This window comes from Melospiza melodia, assembly GCF_035770615.1.
Source record: "Melospiza melodia melodia isolate bMelMel2 chromosome W unlocalized genomic scaffold, bMelMel2.pri SUPER_W_unloc_1, whole genome shotgun sequence".
Taxonomy (NCBI): domain Eukaryota; kingdom Metazoa; phylum Chordata; class Aves; order Passeriformes; family Passerellidae; genus Melospiza; species Melospiza melodia.
This window is the reverse complement of record NW_026948505.1, coordinates 2,604,309-2,623,185: the sequence shown is the minus strand read 5'-3', so window position 1 is coordinate 2,623,185 and position 18,877 is coordinate 2,604,309.

The window sequence follows — 18,877 nt, the reverse complement described above, 5'->3', positions numbered from 1 at the left end:
TCTCTGGCAAACAAAACTCAGCTGCCCCGCTTCTGGATGGCAGATTGCAGGAGCCACTTGGTACTATCTACCCAGCCCGACTTGGCAATGGTGCCACCTTGGCTCTGGGAACCATCCTGCGTATCATGGATTTTCAGGAGCCAGCCGGCCACTCCCAGCCATAAGACCTCAAACACAAACCTCGGCCCATTTCACTGGCAAACAAAAGTCAACTGCCCCGCTTCTGGATGGCAGATTGCAGGAGCCACTTGGTACTATCAAACCAGCCCGACTTGGCACTGGTGCAACCATGGGTCTGGTAACCATCCTGCCTATCGTAGCTTTTCAGGAGCCAGCCGGTCACTCCCAGCCATAGGCCACCAGACACAAACCTCGGCCCGTTTCCCTGGCAAACAAAACTCAGCTGCCCCGTTTCTGGGTGGCAGATTGCAGGAGCGACTTAGTACTATCAAACCAGCCCGACTTGGCACTGGTGCCACCTTGGGTCTGGGAACCATCCTGCGTATCGTGGATTGTCAGGAGCCAGCCGACCACTCTCGGCCTCAGACCCCAATCCAAAACAACGGCCCGTTTCCCTAGCAAACAAAACTCCGCTGCCCCCCTTCTGGATGGGAGATTGCAGGAGGCACTTTACACTGTCAAACCAGCCTGACTTGGCACTGGTGCCACCTTGGGTCTGGGAACCATGCTGCGTATCATGGATTTTCAGGAGCCAGCCGGCCACTCCCAGCCACAGGCCCCCAAACAAAAACCACAGCCCTTTTCTCTGGCAAACAAAACTCAACTGCCCCTCTTCTGGATGGCAAATTGCAGGATGCACTTGGTACTATCAAACCAGCCCGACTTGGCACTGGTGCCATCTTGGGTCTGGAAGCAATCATGGCTATGTTTGATTTTCTGGAGCCAGCCGGCGACTCCCAGCCATAGGACATCAAACACAAACCTCGGCCCATTTCACTGGCAAACAAAACTCAGCTTCCCCGCTTCTGGATGGGAGATTGCAGGAGCCACTTGGTACTATCACACCAGCCCGACTTGGCACTGGTGCCACCTTGGGTCTGGGAACCATGCTGCGTATTGTGGATTTTACGGAGCCAGCCGGCCACTCCCTGCCACAGGCCCCCAAAAACAAACCATGGCCCTTTTCCTTGGCAAACAAAATTCACCTGCCCCGCTTCTGGATGGCAGATTGCAGGAGCCACTTGATACTATCAAACCAGCCCTACTTGGCACTGGTGCCACCTTGGCTCTGGGAACCATCCTGCGTATCGTGGATTGTCAGGAGCCAGCCGACCACTCTCGGCCACAGACCCCAATCAAAAACAACGGCCCGTTTCCCTGGCAAACAAAACTCAGCTGCCCCGCTTCTGGATGGGAGATTGCAGGAGGCACTTGACACTGTCAAACCAGCCCGACATGGCACTGGTGCCACCATTGGTCTGGAAACCATCCTGCCTATCATAGCTTTTCAGGAGCCAGCAGCTCACTCCTAGCCATAGGCCCCCAGACACAAACCTCGGCCCGTTTCCCTGGCAAACAAAACTCAACTGCCCCGCTTCTGGATGGCAGATTGCAGGAGCGACTTAGTACTATGAAACCAGCCCGTCTTGGCACTGGTGCCACCTTGGGTCTGGGAACCATGCTGCGTATCATGGATTTTCTGGAGCCAGCCGACCACTCTCGGCCACAGACCCCAATCAAAAACAAAGGCCCGTTTCCCTGCAAACAAAACTCAGCTGCCCCGCTTCTGGATGGGAGATTGCAGGAGGCACTTGACACTGTCAAACCAGCCCGACTTGGCACTGGTGCCACCTTGGGTCTGGGAACCATCCTGCGTATCATTGATTTTCAGGAGCACGCCGGCCACTCACAGCCACAGGCCCCCAAAAACAAACCATGGCCCTTTTCCTTGGCAAACAAAATTCATCTGCTCCGCTTCTGGATGGCAGATTGCAGGAGACACTTGGTACTATCTAACCAGCCCGACTTGGCACTGGTGCCACCTTGGGTCTGGGAACCATCCTGCGTATCGTGGATTGTCAGGAGCCAGCCGACCACTCTCGGCCACAGACCCCAATCAAAAACAACGGCCCCTTTCCCTGGCAAACAAAACTCAGCTGCCTCGCTTCTGGATGGCAAATTGCAGGAGGCACTTGACACTGTCAAACCAGCCCGACTTGGCACTGGTGCCACCCTGGGTCTGGGAACCGTGCTGCGTATCATGGATTTTCAGGAGCCAGCCGGCCACTCCCAGCCACAGGCCCCCAAAAACAAACCATGGCCCTTTTCCTTGGCAAACAAAATTCATCTGCTCCGCTTCTAGATTGCAGATTGCAGGAGACACTTGGTACTATCAAACCAGCCCGACTTGGCAGTGGTGCCACCTTGGGTCTGGGAACCATCCTGCGTATCGTGGATTGTCAGGAGCCAACCGACCACTCTCGGCCACAGACCCCAATCAAAAACAACGGCCCGTTTCCCTGGCAAACAAAACTCAGCTGCCCCGCTTCTGGATGGGAGATTGCAGGAGGCACTTGACACTGTCAAACCAGCCCAACTTGGCACTGACGCCACCTTGGCTCTGGGAACCATGCTGCGTATCATGGATTTTCAGGAGCCAGCCGCCCACTCCCAGCCATAGGACCTCAAACACAAACCTCGGCCCATTTCTCTGGCAAACAAAACTCAGCTGCCCCGCTTCTGGATGGCAGATTGCAGGAGCCACTTGGTGCTATCAAACCAGCCCGACTTGGCACTGGTGCCACCTTGGGTCTGGGAACCATCCTGCGTAATGTGGATTCTAAGGAGCCAGCCGACCACTCCCTGCCACAGGCCCCCAAAATAAACCATGGCCTTTTCCTTGGCAAACAAAATTCACCTGCCCCGCTTCTGGATGGCAGATTGCAGGAGCCACTTGATACTATCAAACCAGCCCGACTTGGCACTGATGCAACCTTGGGTCTGGGAACCATCCTGCGTATCGATCATTTTAAGGAGGCAGCCGGCCACTCCACGCCATATGCCCCCAAAACCAAACCACGGACCTTTTCTCTGGCAAACAAAGATCAGCTGCCCCGCTTCTGGATGGGAGATTGCAGGAGGCACTGGACACTGTCAAACCAGCCCGACTTGGCACTGGTGCCACCTTGGGTCTGGGAACCATCCTGCGTAATGTGGATTCTAAGTAGCCAGCCGGCCACTCCCTGCCACAGGCCACCAAAAACAAACCATGGCCCTTTTCCTTTGCAAACAAAATTCACCTGCCCCGCTTCTGGATGGCAGATTGCAGGAGGCACTTGATACTATCAAACCAGCCCGACTTGGCACTGGTGCCACCTTTGGTCTGGGAACCATCCTGTGTATCGTGGATTGTCAGGAGCCAGCCGACCACTCTCGGCCTCAGACCCCAATCAAAAACAACGGCCCGTTTCCCTGGCAAACAAAACTCAGCTGCCCCGCTTCTGGATGGCAGATTGCAGGAGGCACTTGACACTGTCAAACCAGCCCGACTTGGCACTGGTGCCACCTTGGCTCTGGGAACCATCCTGCGTATCATGGATTTTCAGGAGCCAGCCGGCCACTCCCAGCCACAGGCCCCCAAACACAAACCATGGCCCTTTACTCTGGCAAACCAAACTCAGCTGCCCCGCTTCTGGATGGCAGATTTAAGGAGCCTCTTGGTACTATCAAACCAGCCCGACTTGGCACTGATGCCACCTTGGGTCTGGGAACCATCCTGCGTATCGTGGATTCTAAGGAGCCAGCCGGCCACTCCCAGCCACAGGACCCCAAACAAAAACAACGGCGCTTTTCCCTGGAAAACAAAAATCGCCTGCCACCTTTTTGATGGCAGATTGCAGGAGCCACTTGATATTATCAAACCAGCCCGACTTGGCACTGGTGCCACCATTGGTCTGGAAACCATCCTGCCTATCATAGCTTTTCAGGAGGCAGCCGGTCACTCCCAGCCATAGGCCCCCAGACACAAACCTCGGCCCGTTTCCCTGCAAACAAAACTCAGATGCCCCGCTTCTGGATGGGAGATTGCAGGAGGCACTTGACACTGTCAAACCAGCCCGACTTGGCACTGGTGCCACCCTGGGTCTGGGAACCATCCTGCGTATCGTGGATTGTCAGGAGCCAGCCGACCACTCTCGGCCTCAGACCCCAATCAAAAACAACGGCCCGTTTCCCTAGCAAACAAAACTCCGCTGCCCCGCTTCTGGATGGGAGATTGCAGGAGGCACTTTACACTGTCAAACCAGCCCGACTTGGCACTGGTGCCACCTTGGCTCTGGGAACCATCCTGCGTATCATGGATTCTAAGGAGCCAGCCGACCACTCCCAGCCACAGGCCCCCAAACACAAACCACAGCCCTTTTCTCTGGCAAACAAAAATCAGTTGCCCCGCTTCTGGATGGCAGATTGCAGGAGCCTCTTGGTACTATCAAACCAGCCCGACTTGGCACTGGTGCCACCTTGGGTCTGGGAACCATCCTTCGTATCGTGGATTTTCAGGGGCCAGCTGGCCACTCTCAGCCATAGGCCCCCAAACACAAACCATGGCCCTTTTCTCTGGCAAACAAAACTCAACTGCCCCTCTTCTGGATGGCAAGTTGCAGGATGCACTTGGTACTATCAAACAAGCCCGACTTGGCACTGGTGCCATATTGGGTCTGGAAGCAATCATGGCTATGTTTGATTTTCTGGAGCCAACCGGCAACTCCCAGCCATAGGACCTCAAACACAAACCTCGGCCCTTTTCTCTGGCAAACAAAACTCCGCTGCCTCGCTTCTGGATGGCAGATTGCATGAGCCACTAGGTACTATCAAACCAGCCCGACTTGGCACTGGTGCCACCTTGGCTCTGGGAACCATGCTGCGTATCATGGATTTTCAGGAGCCAGCCGGCCACTCCCAGCCATAGGACCTCAAACACAAACCTTGGCCCATTTCTCTGGCAAAGAAAACTCAGGTGCCCCGCTCCTGGATGGCAGAAATCAGGAGCCACTTGGTACTATCAAACCAGCCCGACTTGGCACTGGTGCTACCTTGGGTCTGGGAAACATCCTGCGTAATGTGGATTCTAAGGAGCCAGCCGGCCACTCCCTGCCACAGGCCCCCAAAAACAAACCATGGCCCTTTTCCTTGGCAAACAAAATTCACCTGCCCCGCTTCTGGATGGCAGATTGCAGGAGCCACTTGACACTATCAAACCAGCCCGGCTTGGCACTGGTGCCACCTTTGGTCTGGGAACCACCCTGCATATCGTGGATTGTCAGGAGCCAGCCGACCACTCTCGACCTCAGACCCCAATCAAAAACAACGGCCCGTTTCCCTGGCAAACAAAACTCCGCTGCCCCGCTTCTGGATGGGAGATGGCAGGAGGCCCTTGACACTGTCAAACCAGCCTGACTTGGCACTGGTGCCACCTTGGGTCTGGGAACCATCCTGCGTATCGTGGATTGTCAGGAGCCAGCAGACCACTCTCAGCCACAGAACCCAATCAAAAACAACGGCCCGTTTCCCTGGCAAACAAAACTCAGCTGCCCCGCTTCGTGATGGCAGATTGCAGGAGACACTTGGTACTATCAAACCAGCCCGACTTGGCACTGGTGCCACCTTGGGTCTGGGAACCATCCTGCGTATCGTGGATTTTCAGGGGCCAGCTGGCCACTCTCAGCCTTAGGCCCCCAAAACACAAACCATGGCCCTTTTCTCTGGCAAACAAAACTCAACTGCCCCTCTTCTGGATGGCAAATTGCAGGACGCACTTGGTACTACAAAAACAGCCCGACTTGGCACTGATGCCACCTTGGGTCTGGGAAACATCCTGCGTATCGATCATTTTAAGGAGGCAGCCAGCCACTCCACGCCATATGCCCCCAAAACCAAACCACGGACGTTTTCTCTGGCAAACAAGATCAGCTGCCCCGCTTCTGGATGTCAGATTGCAGGAACCATTTTGTATCACCAAACCAGGCCGACTTTACCCTGGTGCCACCTTGGGTCTAGGAACCATCCTGCCTATCGTAGCTTTTCAGGAGCCAGCCGGTCACTCCCAGACATAGGCCAGCAGACACCAACCTCGGCCCGTTTCCCTGGCAAACAAAACTCAGCTGCCCAGCTTCTGGATGGCAGATGGCAGGATCTACTTAGTACTATCAAACCAGCCCGACTTGGCACTGGTGCCACCTTGGCTCTGGGAACCATGCTGCGTATCATGGATTTTCAGGAGCCAGCCGGCCACTCCCAGCCATAGGACCTCAAACACAAACCTCGGCCCATTTCTCCCGCAAAGAAAACTCAACTGCCCCGCTTCGTGATGGCAGATTGCAGGAGCCACTTGGTACTATCAAACCAGCCGGACTTGGCACTGGTGCCACCTTGGTCTGGGAACCATCCTGCGTATCGTGGATTGTCAGGAGCCAGCCGACCACTCTCAGCCACAGACCCCAATCAAAAGCAACGGCCCGTTTCCCTGGCAAACAAAACTCAGCTGCCCCGCTTCGGGATGGGAGATTGCAGGAGGCACTTGACACTGTCAAACCAGCCCGACTTGGCACTGGTGCCACCTTGGCTCTGGGAACCATCCTGCGTATCGTGGATTGTCAGGAGCCAGCTGACCACTCCCAGCCATAGGCCCCCAAAAAAAAAAACATGGCCCTTTTCCTTGGCAAACAAAATTCACCTGGCCCGCTTCTGGACGGCAGATTACAGGAGCCACTTGATACTATCAAACCAGCGCGACTTGGCACTGGTGCCACCTTGGGTCTGGGAACCACCCTGCATATCGTGGATTGTCAGGAGCCAGCCGACCACTCTCGGCCTCAGACCCCAATCAAAAAGAACAGCCCGTTTCCCTGGCAAACAAAACTCCGCTGCCCCGCTTCTGGATGGGAGATTGCAGGAGGCACTTGACACTGTCAAACTAGCCCGACTTTGCCCTGGTGCCACCTTGGATCTGGGAACCATCCTGCGTATCGTGGATTCTAAGGAGCCAGCCGGCCACTCCCAGCCACAGGCCCCCAAACACAAACAACGGCGCTTTTCCCTGAAAAACAAAACTCGCCTGCCAACTTTTTGATGGCAGATTGCAGGAGCCACTTGGTACTATCAAACCAGCCTGACTTGGCCCTGGTGCCACCATGGGTCTGGTAACCATCCTGCCTATCGTAGCTTTTCAGGAGCCAGCCGGTCACTCCCAGCCATAGGCCACCAGACACAAACCTCGGCCCGTTTCCCTGGCAAAAAAAACTCAGCTGCCCAGCTTCTGGATGGCAGATGGCAGGATCTACTTAGTACTATCAAACCAGCCTGAGTTGGCACTGGTGCCACCTTGGCTCTTGGAACCATGCTGCGTATCATGGATTTTCAGGAGCCAGCCGGCCACTCCCAGCCATAGGACCTCAAACAAAAACCTCGGCCCATTTCTCCCGCAAAGAAAACTCAGCTGCCTTGCTTCTCGATGGCAGATTGCAGGAGCCACTTGGTACTATCAAACCAGCTGGACTTGGCACTGGTGCCACCTTGGGTCTGGGAACCATCCTGCGTATCGTGGATTCTAAGGAGCCAGCCGGCCACTCCCAGCCACAGGCCCCCAAACACAAACAACGGCCCGTTTCCCTGGCAAACAAATCTCAGCTGCCCCTCTTCTGGATGGCAAATTGCAGGATGCACTTGGTACTATCAAACAAGCCCGACTTGGCACTGGTGCCAACTTGGGTCTGGGAACCATCCTGCGTATCGTGGATTGTCAGGAGCCAGCCGGCCACTTCGAGCCACAGGCCCCCCAAAAAAAAACATGGCCCTTTTCCTTGGCAAACAAAATTCACCTGCCCCGCTTCTGGATGGCCGATTGCAGGAGCCACTTGGTACTATCAAACAAGCTGTACTTGGCACTAGTGCCACCTTGGGTCTGGAAGCAATCATGCGTATGGTTGATTTTCAGGAGCCAGCTGGCCACTTCCAGCCATAGGACCTCAAACACAAACCTCGGCCCATTTCTCCCGCAAAGAAAACTCAGCTGCCCCTCTTCTGGATGGCAGATTGCAGGAGCCACTTGGTTCTATCAAACCAGCCCGACTTGGCACTGGTGCCACCTTGGGTCTGGGAACCATCCTGCGTATCGTGGATTGTCAGGAGCCAGCCGACCACTCTTGGCCACAGACCCCAATCAAAAACAATGGCCCGTTTCCCTGGCAAACAAAACTCAGCTGCCCCGCTTCTGGATGGCAGATTGCAGGAGGCACTTGACTCTGTCAAACCAGCCCAAATTGGCACTGGTGCCACCTTGGCTCTGGGAACCATGCTGCGTATCATGGATTTTCAGGAGCCAGCCGGCCACTCCCAGCCACAGGCCCCCAAACACAAACCACAGCCCTTTCCTCTGGCAAACAAAACTCTGCTGCCCCACTTCTGGATGGCAAATTGCAGGACGCACTTGGTACTACAAAAACAGCCTGACTTGGCACTGGTGCCACCTTGGGTCTGGGAACGATCCTGCGTATCGAGCATTTCAAGGAGCCAGCCGGCCACTCCCAGCCATATGACCCCAAAAACAAACCACGGACCTTTTCTCTGGCAAACAAAAATCAGCTGCCCCTTTTCTGTTTGGCAGATTGCAGGAGCCACTTTGTACCATCAAACCAGCCCGACTTGGCACTGGTGCCACCTTGGATCTGGGAACCATCCTGCGTATCGTGGATTTTCAGGGGCCAGCCGGCCACTCTTCGCCATAGGCCCCCAAACACAAACCTCGGCCCATTTCCCTGGCAAAGAAAACTCAGCTGCCCCGCTTCTGGATGGCAGATTGCAGGACGCACTTGGTACTACAAAAACAGCCCGACTTGGCACTGATGCCACCTTGGGTCTGGGAACCATGCTGCGTATCATGGATTTTCAGGAGCCAGCCGGCCACTCCCAGCCACAGGCCCCCAAACACAAACAGCGGTGCTTTTCCCTGGAATACAAAACTCGCCTGCCAACTTTTTGATGGCAGATTGTAGGAGCCACTTGGTACTATCAAACCAGCCCGACTTGGCACTGGTGCCACCATGGGGCTGGTAACCATCCTGCCTATCGAGCTTTTCAGGAGCCAGCCGGTCACTCCCAGCCATAGGCCCCCAGACACATACCTCGGCCCGTTTCCCTGGCAAACAAAACTCAGCTGCCTCGCTTCTGGATGGCAGATGGCAGGATCTACTTAGTACTATCAAACCAGCCCGACTTGGCACTGGTGCCACCTTGGCTCTGGGAACCATGCTGCGTATCATGGGTGTTCAGGAGCCAGCCAGCCACTCCCAGCCATAGGACCTCAATCACAAACCTCGGCCCATTTCTCCCGCAAAGAAAACTCAGCTGCCTTGCTTCTGGATGGCAGATTGCAGGAGCCACTTGGTACTATCAAACCAGCCGGACTTGGCACTGGTGCCACCTTAGTCTGGGTGCCATCCTGCGTATCGTGGATTGTCAGGAGCCAGCCGACCACTCTCAGCCACAGACCCCAATCAAAAACAACGGCCCGTTTCCCTGGCAAACAAAACTCAGCTGCTCCGCTTCTGGATGGGAGATTGCAGGAGGCACTTGACACTGTCAAACCAGCCCGACTTGGCACTGGTGCCACCTTGGGTCTGGGAACCATGCTGCGTATCGTGGATTGTCAGGAGCCAGCCGACCACTCCCAGCCATAGGCCCCCAAAAACAAACCACGGACCTTTTCTCTGGCAAACAAAATTCACCTGCCCCGCTTCTGGATGGCAGATTGCAGGAGCCACTTGATACTATCAAACCAGCCCGACTTGGCACTGGTGCCACCTTGGGTCTGGGAACCATGCCGCGTATCATGGATTTTCTGGAGCCAGCCGGCCACTTTCTGCCATAGGAACTCAAATACAAACCATGGCCCATTTCTCTTGCAAACAAAACTCAACTGCCCCTCTTCTGGATGGCAAGTTGCAGGATGCACTTGGTACTACAAAAAAAGCCCAACTTGGCACTGGTTCCACCTTGGGTCTGAGAACCATCCTGCGTATCGAGCATTTTCAGGAGCCAGCCGGCTACTCCCAGCCACAGGCCCCCAACAATAACCAAAGCTCTTTTTCTGGCAAACAAAACTTAGCTGACCCGCTTCTGGATGGCAGATTGCAGGAGCCACTTGGTACTATCAAACCAGCCCGACTTGGCACTGGTGCCACCTTTGCACTGGGAACCATCCTGCGTATCGTGGATTCTAAGGAGCCAGCCAGCCACTCCCAGCCACAGGGCTCCAAACACAAAGAACGGCCCGTTTCCCTGGCAAACAAATCTCAGCTGCCCCTCTTCTGGATGGCAAATTGCAGGATGCACTTGGTACTATCAAACCAGCCCGACTTGGCACTGGTGCCACCATTGGTCTGGGAACCATCCTGCCTATCGTGGATTGTCAGGAGCCAGGCGGTCACTCCCAGCCATAGGCCCCCAGACACAAACCTCGGCCCGTTTCCCTGGCAAGGAAAACTCAGCTGCCCCGCTTCTGGATAGCAAATTTCAGGATGGACTTGGTACTATCAAACAAGCCCGACTTGGCACTGGTGCCACCTTGGGTCTGGGAACCATCCTGCGTATCGTGGATTTTAAGGAGCTAGCCGGCCACTTCCAGCCACAGGCCCCCAAAAAAAAAAACATGGCCCTTTTCCTTGGCAAACAAAATTCACCTGCCCCGCTTCTGGATGGCCGATTGCAGGAGCCACTTGGTACTATCAAACAAGCTGTACTTGGCACTAGTGCCACCTTGGGTCTGGAAGCAATCAAGCGTATCGTTGATTTTCAGGAGCCAGCCGGCCACTCCCAGCCATAGGACCTCAAACACAAACCTCGGCCCATTTCTCCCGCAAAGAAAACTCAGCTGCCCCGCTTCTGGATGGCAGATTGCAGGACGCACTTGGTACTACAAAAACAGCCCGACTTGGCACTGATGCCACCTTTGGTCTGGGAACCATGCTGCGTATCATGGATTTTCAGGAGCCAGCCGGCCACTCCCAGCCACAGGCCCCCAAACACAAACAACGGTGCTTTTCCCTGGAAAACAAAACTCGCCTGCCAACTTTTTGATGGCAGATTGTAGGAGCCACTTGGCACTATCAAACCAGCCCGACTTGGCACTGGTGCCACCATGGGTCTGGTAACCATCCTGCCTATCGAGCTTTTCAGGAGCCAGCCGGTCACTCCCAGCCATAGGCCCCCAGACACATACCTCGGCCCGTTTCCCTGGCAAACAAAACTCAGCTGCCTCGCTTCTGGATGGCAGACGGCAGGATCTACTTAGTACTATCAAACCAGCCCGACTTGGCACTGGTGCCACCTTGGCTCTGGGAACCATGCTGCGTATCATGGGTGTTCAGGAGCCAGCTGGCCACTCCCAGCCATAGGACCTCAATCACAAACCTCGGCCCACTTCTCCCGCAAAGAAAACTCAGCTGCCTTGCTTCTGGATGGCAGATTGCAGGAGCCACTTGGTACTATCAAACCAGCCGGACTTGGCACTGGTGCCACCTTGGTCTGGGAACCATCCTGCGTATCGTGGATTGTCAGGAGCCAGCCGACCACTCTCAGCCACAGACCCCAATCAAAAACAACGGCCCGTTTCCCTGGCAAACAAAACTCAGCTGCCCCGCTTCTGGATGGCAGATTGCAGGAGGCACTTGACACTGTCAACCCAGCCCTACTTGGCACTGGTGCCACCTTGGCTCTGGGAACCATGCTGCGTATGATGGATTTTCAGGAGCCAGCCGGCCACTCCCAGCCACAGGCCCCCAAACACAAACCACAGCCCTTTCCTCTGGCAAACAAAACTCCGCTGCCCCACTTCTGAATGGCAAATTGCAGGACGCACTTGGTACTACAAAAACAGCCCGACTTGGCACTGGTGCTACCTTGGGTCTAGGAACGATCCTGCGTATCGAGCATTTCAAGGAGCCAGCCGGCCACTCCCAGCCATATGACCCCAAAAACAAACCACGGACCTTTTCTCTGGCAAACAAAAATCAGCTGCCCCTTTTCTGTTTGGCAGATTGAAGGAGCCACTTTGTACCATCAAACCAGCCCGACTTGGCACTGATGCCACCTTGGATCTTGGAACCATCCTGCGTATCGTGGATTTTCAGGGGCCAGCCGGCCACTCTCAGCCATAGGCCCCCAAACACAAACCTCGGCCCATTTCCCTGGCAAAGAAAACTCAGCTGCCCCGCTTCTGGATGGCAGATTGCAGGACGCACTTGGTACTACAAAAACAGCCCGACTTGGCACTGATGCCACCTTGGGTCTGGGAACCATGCTGCGTATCATGGATTTTCAGGAGCCAGCCGGCCACTCCCAGCCACAGGCCCCCAAACACAAACAACGGCGCTTTTCCCTGGAAAACAAAACTCGCCTGCCAACTTTTTGATGGCAGATTGCAGGAGCCACTAGGTACTATCAAACCAGCCGGACTTGGCACTGGTGCCACCTTGGTCTGGGAACAATCCTGCGTATCGTGGATTGTCAGGAGCCAGCCGACCACTCTCAGCCACAGACCCCAATCAAAAACAACGGCCCGTTTCCCTGGCAAACAAAATTCACCTGCCCCGCTTCTGGATGGCAGATTGCAGGAGGCACTTGACACTGTCAAACCAGCCCGACTTGGCACTGGTGCCACCTTGGCTCTGGGAACCATGCTGCGTATCATGGATTTTCAGGAGCCAGCCGGCCACTCCCAGCCACAGGCCCCCAAACACAAACCACAGCCCTTTCCTCTGGCAAACAAAACTCCGCTGCCCCACTTCTGGACGGCAGAAATCAGGAGCCACTTGGTACTATCAAACCAGCCCGACTTGGCACTGGTGCCACCTTTGCTCTGGGAACCATCCTGCGTATCGTGGATTGTCAGGAGCCAGCCGACCACTCCCAGCCATAGGCCCCCAAAAACAAACCATGGCCCTTTTCCTTGGCAAACAAAATTCACCTGCCCCGCTTCTGGATGGCAGATTGCAGGAGCCACTTGATACTATCAAACCAGCCCGACTTGGCACTGGTGCCACCTTGGGTCTGGGAACCATGCCGCGTATCATGGATTTTCTGGAGCCAGCCGGCCACTTTCTGCCATAGGAACTCAAATACAAACCATGGCTCATTTCTCTTGCAAACAAAACTCAACTGCCCCTCTTCTGGATGGCAAGTTGCAGGATGCACTTGGTACTACAAAAAAAGCCCGACTTGGCACTGGTACCACCTTGGGTCTGAGAACCATCCTGCGTATCGAGCATTTTCAGAAGCCAGCCGGCTACTCCCAGCCACAGGCCCCCAACAATAACCAAAGCTCTTTTTTCTGGCAAACAAAACTTAGCTGCCCCGCTTCTGGATGGCAGATTGCAGGAGCCACTTGGTACTATCAAACCAGCCTGACTTGGCACTGGTGCCACCTTTGCTCTGGGAACCATCCTGCGTATCGTGGATTCTAAGGAGCCAGCCAGCCACACCCTGCCACAGGCCCCCAAACACAAACAACGGCCCGTTTCCCTGGCAAACAAATCTCAGCTGCCCCTCTTCTCGATGGCAAATTGCAGGATGCACTTGGTACTATCAAACAAGCCTGACTTGGCACTGGTGCCACCTTGGGTCTGGGAACCATCCTGCGTATCGTGGATTGTCAGGAGCCAGGCGGTTACTCCCAGCCATAGGCCCACAGACACAAACCTCGGCCCGTTTCCCTGGCAAAGAAAACTCAGCTGCCCCGCTTCTGGATGGCAAATTGCAGGATGGACTTGGTACTATCAAACAAGCCCGACTTGGCACTGGTGCCACCTTGGGTCTGGGAACCATCCTGCGTATCGTGGATTTTAAGGAGCCAGCCGGCCACTTCCAGCCACAGGCCCCCCAAAAAAAAACATGGCCCTTTTCCTTGGCAAACAAAATTCACCTGCCCCGCTTCTGGATGGCCGATTGCAGGAGCCACTTGGTACTATCAAACAAGCTGTACTTGGCACTAGTGCCACCTTGGGTCTGGAAGCAATCATGCGTATGGTTGATTTTCAGGAGCCAGCCGGCCACTCCCAGCCATAGGACCTCAAACACAAACCTCGGCCCATTTCTCCCGCAAAGAAAACTCAGCTGCCCCTCTTCTGGATGGCAGATTGCAGGAGCCACTTGGTACTATCAAACCAGCCTGACTTGGCACTGGTGCCACCTTCGATCTGGGAACCATCCTGCGTAACGTGGATTGTCAGGAGCCAGCCGGCCACTCTTGGCCACAGACCCCCAAACACAAACCACAGCCCTTTCCTCTGGGAAACAAAACTCCGCTGCCCCACTTCTGGATGGCAAATTGCAGGACGCACTTGGTACTAAAAAAACAGCCCAACTTGGCACTGGTGCTACCTTGGGTCTGGGAACGATCCTGCGTATCGAGCATTTCAAGGAGCCAGCCGGCCACTCCCAGCCATATGACCCCAAAAACAAACCACGGACCTTTTCTCTGGCAAACAAAAATCAGCTGCCCCTTTTCTGGTTGGCAGATTGCAGGAGCCACTTTGTACCATCAAACCAGCCCGACTTGGCACTGGTGCCACCTTGGATCTTGGAACCATCCTGCGTATCGTGGATTTTCAGGGGCCAGCCGGCCACTCTCAGCCATAGGCCCCCAAACACAAACCTCGGCCCATTTCCCTGGCAAAGAAAACTCAGCTGCCCCGCTTCTGGATGGCAGATTGCAGGACGCACTTGGTACTACAAAAACAGCCTGACTTGGCACTGATGCCACCTTGGGTCTGGGAACCATGCTGCGTATCATGGATTTTCAGGAGCCAGCCGGCCACTCCCAGCCACAGGCCCCCAAACACAAACAACGGTGCTTTTCCCTGGAAAACAAAACTCGCCTGCCAACTTTTTGATGGCAGATTGTAGGAGCCACTTGGTACTATCAAACCAGCCTGACTTGGCACTGGTGCCATAATGGGTCTGGTAACCATCCTGCCTATCGAGCTTTTCAGGAGCCAGCTGGTCACTCCCAGCCATAGGCCCCCAGACACATACCTCGGCCCGTTTCCCTGGCAAACAAAACTCAGCTGCCTCGCTTCTGGATGGCAGATGGCAGGATCTACTTAGTACTATCAAACCAGCCCGACTTGGCACTGGTGCCACCTTGGCTCTGGGAACCATGCTGCGTATCATGGGTGTTCAGGAGCCAGCCGGCCACTCCCAGCCATAGGACCTCAATCACAACCCTCGGCCCATTTCTCCCGCAAAGAAAACTCAGCTGCCTTGCTTCTGGATGGCAGATTGCAGGAGCCACTTGGTACTATCAAACCAGCCGGACTTGGCACTGGTGCCACCTTGGTCTGGGAACCATCCTGCGTATCGTGGATTGTCAGGAGCCAGCCGACCACTCTCAGCCACAGACCCCAATCAAAAACAACGGCCCGTTTCCCTGGCAAACAAAACTCAGCTGCCCCGCTTCTGGATGGGAGATTGCAGGAGGCACTTGACACTGTCAAACCAGCCCGACTTGGCACTGGTGCCACCTTGGCTCTGGGAACCATGCTGCGTACCATGGATTTTCAGGAGCAAGCCGGCCACTCCCAGCCACAGGCCCCCAAACACAAACCACAGCCCTTTCCTCTGGCAAACAAAACTCCGCTGCCCCACTTCTGGACGGCAGAAATCAGGAGCCACTTGGTACTATCAAACCAGCCCGACTTGGCACTGGTGCCACCTTTGCTCTGGGAACCATCCTGCGTATCGTGGATTGTCAGGAGCCAGCCGACCACTCCCAGCCATAGGCCCCCAAAAACAAACCATGGCCCTTTTCCTTGGCAAACAAAATTCACCTGCCCCGCTTCTGGATGGCAGATTGCAGGAGCCACTTGATACTATCAAACCAGCCCGACTTGGCACTGGTGCCACCTTGGGTCTGGGAACCATGCCGCGTATCATGGATTTTCTGGAGCCAGCCGGCCACTTTCTGCCATAGGAACTCAAATACAAACCATGGCCCATTTCTCTTGCAAACAAAACTCAACTGCCCCTCTTCTGGATGGCAAGTTGCAGGATGCACTTGGTACTACAAAAAAAGCCCGACTTGGCACTGGTTCCACCTTGGGTCTGAGAACCATCCTGCGTATCGAGCATTTTCAGGAGCCAGCCGGCTACTCCCAGCCACAGGCCCCCAACAATAACCAAAGCTCTTTTTACTGGCAAACAAATCTTAGCTGACCCGCTTCTGGATGGCAGATTGCAGGAGCCACTTGGTACTATCAAACCAGCCCGACTTGGACCTGGTGCCACCTTTGCTCTGGGAACCATCCTGCGTATCGTGGATTGTCAGGAGCCAGCCGACCACTCCCAGCCATAGGCCCCCAAAAACAAACCATGGCCCTTTTCCCTGGCAAACAAATCTCAGCTGCCCCTCTTCTGGATGGCAGATTGCAGGAGCCACTTGATACTATCAAACCAGCCCGACTTGGCACTGGTGCCACCTTGGATCTGGGAACCATGCCGCGTATCATGGATTTTCTGGAGCTAGCCGGCCACTTTCTGCCATAGGAACTCAAATACAAACCATGGCCCATTTCTCTTGCAAACCAAACTCAACTGCCCCTCTTCTGGATGGCAAGTTGCAGGATGCACTTGGTACTACAAAAAAAGCCCGACTTGGCACTGGTGCCACCTTGGGTCTGGGAACCATCCTGCGTATCGTGGATTTTAAGGAGCCAGCCGGCCACTTCCAGCCACAGGCCCCCAAAAAAAAAAACATGGCCCTTTTCCTTGGCAAACAAAATTCACCTGCCCCGCTTCTGGATGGTCGATTGCAGGAGCCACTTGGTACTATCAAACAAGCTGTACTTGGCACTAGTGCCACCTTGGGTCTGGAAGCAATCAAGCGTATGGTTGATTTTCAGGAGCCAGCCGGCCACTCCCAGCCATAGGACCTCAAACACAAACCTCGGCCCATTTCTCCCGCGAAGAAAACTCAGCTGCCCCGCTTCTGGATGGCAGATTGCAGGAGCCACTTGGTACTACAAAAACAGCCCGACTTGGCACTGATGCCACCTTGGGTCTGGGAACCATGCTGCGTATCATGGATTTTCAGGAGCCAGCCGGCCACTCCCAGCCACAGGCCCCCAAACACAAACAACGGTGCTTTTCCCTGGAAAACAAAACTCGCCTGCCAACTTTTTGATGGCAGATTGTAGGAGCCACTTGGTACTATCAAACCAGCCCGACTTGGCACTGGTGCCACCATGGGTCTGGTAACCATCCTGCCTATCGAGCTTTTCAGGAGCCAGCCGGTCACTCCCAGCCATAGGCCCCCAGACACATACCTCGGCCCGTTTCCCTGGCAAACAAAACTCAGCTGCCTCGCTTCTGGATGGCAGATGGCAGGATCTACTTAGTACTATCAAACCAGCCCGACTTGGCACTGGTGCCACCTTGGCTCTGGGAACCATGCTGCGTATCATGGGTGTTCAGGAGCCAGCCGGCCACTCCCAGCCATAGGACCTCAATCACAAACCTCGGCCCATTTCTCCCGCAAAGAAAACTCAGCTGCCTTGCTTCTGGATGGCAGATTGCAGGAGCCACTTGGTACTATCAAACCAGCCGGACTTGGCACTGGTGCCACCTTGGTCTGGGAACCATCCTGCGTATCGTGGATTGTCAGGAGCCAGCCGACCAGTCTCAGCCACAGACCCCAATCAAAAACAACGGCCCGTTTCCCTTGCAAACAAAACTCAGCTGCCCCGCTTCTGGATGGCAGATTGCAGGACGCACTTGACACTGTCAAACCAGCCCGACTTGGCACTGGTGCCACCTTGGCTCTGGGAACCATGCTGCGTACCATGGATTTTCAGGAGCAAGCCGGCCACTCCCAGCCACAGGCCCCCAAGCACAAACCACAGCCCTTTCCTCTGGCAAACAAAACTCCGCTGCCCCACTTCTGGACGGCAGAAATCAGGAGCCACATGGTACTATCAAACCAGCCCGACTTGGCACTGGTGCCACCTTTGCTCTGGGAACCATCCTGCGTATCGTGGATTGTCAGGAGCCAGCCGACCACTCCCAGCCATAGGCCCCCAAAAACAAACCATGGCCCTTTTCCTTGGCAAACAAAATTCACCTGCCCCGCTTCTGGATGGCAGATTGCAGGAGCCACTTGGTACTATCAAACCAGCCCGACTTGGCACTGGTGCCACCTTTGCTCTGGGAACCATCCTGCGTGTCGTGGATTCTAAAGAGCCAGCCAGCCACTCCCAGCCACAGGGCCCCAAACACAAAGAACGGCCCGTTTCCCTGGCAAACAAATCTCAGCTGCCCCTCTTCTGGATGGCAAATTGCAGGATGCACTTGGTACTATCAAACCAGCCCGACTTGGCACTGGTGCCACCTTGGGTCTGGGAACCATCCTGCGTATCGTGGATTGTCAGGAGCCAGGCGGTCACTCCCAGCCATAGGCCCCCAGACACAAACCTCGGCCCGTTTCCCTGGCAAGGAAAACTCAGCTGCCCCGCATCTGGATGGCAAATTTCAGGATGGACTTGGTACTATCAAACAAGCCCGACTTGGCACTGGTGCCACCTTGGGTCTGGGAACCATCCTGCGTATCGTGGATTTTAAGGAGCCAGCCGGCCACTTCCAGCCACAGGCCCCCAAAAAAAAAAACATGGCCCTTTTCCTTGGCAAACAAAATTCACCTGCCCCGCTTCTGGATGGTCGATTGCAGGAGCCACTTGGTACTATCAAACAAGCTGTACTTGGCACTAGTGCCACCTTGGGTCTGGAAGCAATCAAGCGTATGGTTGATTTTCAGGAGCCAGCCGGCCACTCCCAGCCATAGGACCTCAAACACAAACCTCGGCCCATTTCTCCC